Below are 4,063 nucleotides of genomic sequence, written 5' to 3'. Positions count from 1 at the left end.
GGCGAGGTGGAGTGTGCTGATGAGATAGGGGTTGGTGTGATGACCCTGAAGTACAGGGTGGAAAGAAAAGGAAGTGTCAAGTAGTGAGAAAACAGAAGGGCCAAGAGCTTTGTGATAAAAAACTGAAGAAGCTGGTTTTTTGTTTTTTAAAGTGGGCTGGGTGCAGTGGCTCACACCTGTAATCCCAGCAGTTTAGTCTCGAGGTCAGGAGTTTGAGTTTTTTTGTTTGTTTGTTTTTACTGTCAAAGGTCCTGTTTATTCTGGCAAACCGGAAAGAAAAAGTGTAAATAAAAAAAGAGACATATCCATGCACTCAAATCCTGGGGGTGGGGGTGTGGAGTGAGGGATGAGGAATGGGTGGGAAGCAAGGAGGGAGGGATGGAAGGACAGAGTGAGAGAGGCAGAGTCAGGGAAAGAGAACTGGAGAACCAGAGCCATAAAAAGAAAGACATCCACAAAAAGGCGGAAAGAAAGAAGTGATGTTTTAAAAGCAGAGATCAATAAAGGAGAAGAGTGGATATTGAGAAAATGGAAATACACAGGCAGAGAACAAAAGCCCGGCAAAAAGTGGGGGAGAGATGGTGTGACAGAGAGAGATCACCCTTGAGGGATACAGGCGGAATGAAAGGCCCACCCCACCGCCCCCAGAGGCCCCCCAGGCAGCAGCCTGAGCCATGGCAGTGGCTCAGGGGTCCCCAGAGGTGCTGATGACGTGGGACAGGGTGACATTGTAGAGCACCTGGTGGCCGTTGTTCCAGGTATAGAGGGTGCGCTCCCGGGGATCGTAATCCAGGATTGAGATGTGGGAATACTGGTTGTGGAAGGGCACATCCGTGTACTCGTAACTGGATGTATCCGTGAAATAGGCGAAGTAGCTCTTGGCCCCGGCCAGGTGGGAGTTGGTCACGTAGAGCACACCGCAGATCATGAAGGCCTCGCCAGCACTGTGCTTGGGGTAGCCAGTGTCCCAGGACCGCATGACCTCGAGGGTGTGCGGGTCCAGCCGGCTGACCACGATGTTGCCCGCATTTTGGTTGGTGGTGTACACGGCCCAGAGCCCACTCTCATCTACCATGAAGTCCATGTCGGAGAAGCCGCCTCAGGAGTAGGGGAAAGTGTTGTTGTAACCGGCGCCTGGAAGGCTCCTTTGCACCAGCACGGAGCGCAAGCGGAAGTGGTATGGCCAATATGGCGAAAACCTGTCTTTACTAAAAATACAAAAAATTAGCCGGGCGTGGTGGAGCGCACCTGTAATCCCAGCTACTCCAGAGGCTGAGGCAGAAGAATCACTTGAACCCACGATCTCGGCCGAGATCGCAGTGAGCCGAGATCGCGCCACTGCACTCCAGCCTGGGTGACACCTGGGTGACAGAGTGAGACTCTGTCTCAAACAACAACAGTAATAAAAATTGGCTATTGTAACTGATGACATGAAAATAAAAAATTTTCCTAGTGTATGAACCTAAAACACAAAAAGAACTTTTTGTTGTTTGAGCCAGAGTTTTGCTCTTGTTGCCTGACCTCAGGTGATCTGCTCACCTCGGCCTCCCAAAGTGCTGGGATTACAGGTGTGAGCCACCATGCCTGGCCCCAACATATAATTTTTTTTTGCTTTTTTCTTTTTCTGGAGACAGAGACTTGCTCTAGCACCCAGGCTGGAGTGCAGTGGTGCCATCTCAGCTCACTGCAACCTCTGCCTCCTGGGTTCAAGTGATTCTCCAGCCTCAGCCTCCCGAATAGCTGGGATTAGAGGCACCCCCGACCAGGCCCAGCTAGTTTTTTGTATTTTTAGTAGAGATGGGGTTTCACTATGTTGGCCAGGCTGGTCTCAAACTCCTGACCTCAGGTGATCCACCCACCTCAGTCTCCCAAAGTGCTGGGATTACAGGAGTGAGCCACTGTGCCTGAAGGAAAAAAATTTTTTAAAAATGTATGTATTATCAAAAATACAGGAAGCCAAATGTTTGGAACTAGACAGAGGTGATGGTTGTACAATATTGTGAATATACTGAATACCATTGAATTAGACACATTTATTTATTTATTTATTGAGATAGAGTTTCGCTCTTGTCATCCAGGCTGGAGTGCAATGGCGAGATCTAGGCTGTACTAGAAATATAAAAATTAGTCGGGCATCATGGTACGCACCTGTAATCCCTCAGGAGGCTGAGGCAGGAGAATGGCTTGAACCCGGGAGGTGGTGCAGTGAGCTGAGATCATGCCATTTTACTCCAGCCTAGGTGACAAAACAAGATTCCATCTCAAATAATAATAATAATAAATAATTTAAAAAATAGAGCAGTTTCTCAAAGAGTGTACTAATTAAAAATCCAGATTTTTGGATTCTTCTTGGGAACTTCCAACTTAGAATCTGGAATGGTAGAGGAGCCAGACTCTGGATATTTACCATGGCACCCCGAGGGTTCTGATTCTCTTGAAAAAATGTTAGCTCCATGGGCTTAGAGGTCAAGGAGCAGGTGCACAGGAATCAGAGGGATGCTGGAGATGGTTTTAGAGGGGATGGTTATTCCACATGAGACAGTGCAGGGTCTGCAGGGGAGGCTGCTGCTGTGGCGGGGTAAGCAAGGTCAGTGGCCTTATGGTAGCACTTGAAGCCTGTCAGTAAACAGCGATTTAACTAGGTGGCATGAGCCATAACATAGACTAAAGGTCGGTGCAAGCCAACCCCATCTGCCTCAGCAGCCAGAAGGAACTACTCTGCTTCTGGCTGTCTCTGTCCCAGTCTCTCTGGCCTCTTTAGGTCCCCACATGTGCTGTTTCCTCCTGCCTACACACGGCACTGCCATACCCCAGAATGCTCATCCCTGCAGAATTCCCAAACTCCCCTTTTCTTTCACTTCTCTGCTTAAAGGTCACTTTCTCAGGGAAATCTTCCCCAAACCAAGCCTAGGTCAGAACTCCCTGTCACACATCCTCTTAGCTCCTATACTTCTCCTCTGAAGCATATTGTAGTTAACTAGGGAGGCTGGGCGTGGTGTCTCATGCCTGTAATCCCAGCACTTTGGGAGGCCGAGGTGGGTGGATCCCTTGAGGTGAGGAATTTGAGAACAGCCTGACCAACATGGTGAAATTCCATCTCTACTAAAAATACATAAATTAGCTGGGCGTGCTGGCAGGCACCTATAATCCCAGCTACTCAGGAGGCTGAGGCAGGAGAATCACTTGAACCTGGGAGGTGGAGGCTGCAGTGAGCCAGGATCGTGCCATTGCACTCCATCCTGGGCAACAGAGCAAGACTCCATCTCAAAAAAAAAAAAAAAAAAAAGGATGGGGGATGAATAAATGTTTGTTTCATTATACTGGTATACTATACCTGGGACCTTCTAGGGACTCAAATCAAGATTATTTATGGAATGAAGGAGTTTTTGGAGAAGAGTTGGGCTTCAGGAGTAGGAGCAGATGATGAAGGTGAGAAATGCTAACTCCCTCCAGCCCAGCCTGGGACTTCGGTCAAGCTTCAGGGAGTCTCTGATGAACATCCCAGGAGCAGCACTAGGATGTGGTCCTTAGGACATGGGCCCAGGGCAGCATGACGTTCTTGCTGCCCAAGCCTCGGCTTCTGTGTTGGAATGTAGGTACCAGACTTCACAGAGACATCATGTGGCTGGTCTGGTGAGGCCTGTGGTTGTGGTCCCACCGAGACTTACAGTTGCTGCTTGAGCAACTATAATGAGCAGTGGAAATGAACACGACTCGGTTACAACAGGTCACAAGGTGGTCATGCAAGTCCGCCGCAACAGGGCAGAGCCTGCCTGCCAGCTCCTGTGAGCACCTCTCTGCAGGGGAGTTAGTTATTATGACCCCTGTAAATGACTAAGTTTACTTTGTGGCCTTAACAAGCCTAACCTTTGAGTTTGGACTAGGTCAAGTTTTGATATTCACACAGGCACAGCACAGTCATCCATTAAACATTTATTGATAGCCTCTGTGTCAGGCGCCTTTTGGCTGCAGAAGAGACTGGGTCCTCCCCCACAAGCTAACAGAATCATGGATAAACACACTGTACGCTCTCTAAACACTACAGAGAAAAAACACACACTCA

General features: G+C 48.7%; 1 pseudogene across 1 annotated transcript; it reads right to left on the bottom strand.

Moving 5' to 3' along the window:
• Positions 1-465: 465 nt before the first annotated feature.
• LOC103793214 (noelin-2 pseudogene) lies at positions 466-2,236 on the bottom strand (annotated as a pseudogene). The gene is made up of 2 exons (XR_013535832.1): positions 2,149-2,236; positions 466-1,208 (listed from the first exon to the last, which is right to left on the bottom strand). The product of XR_013535832.1 is annotated as a noelin-2 pseudogene (transcript).
• Between the last annotated feature and the right edge of the window lie 1,827 nt (positions 2,237-4,063).

This window comes from Callithrix jacchus, chromosome 5 (genome assembly GCF_049354715.1).
Source record: "Callithrix jacchus isolate 240 chromosome 5, calJac240_pri, whole genome shotgun sequence".
Taxonomy (NCBI): Eukaryota; Metazoa; Chordata; class Mammalia; order Primates; family Cebidae; genus Callithrix; species Callithrix jacchus.
The sequence above is the reverse complement of the archived record's forward strand: the minus strand, read 5'-3'. Positions and strand labels throughout refer to the sequence as shown.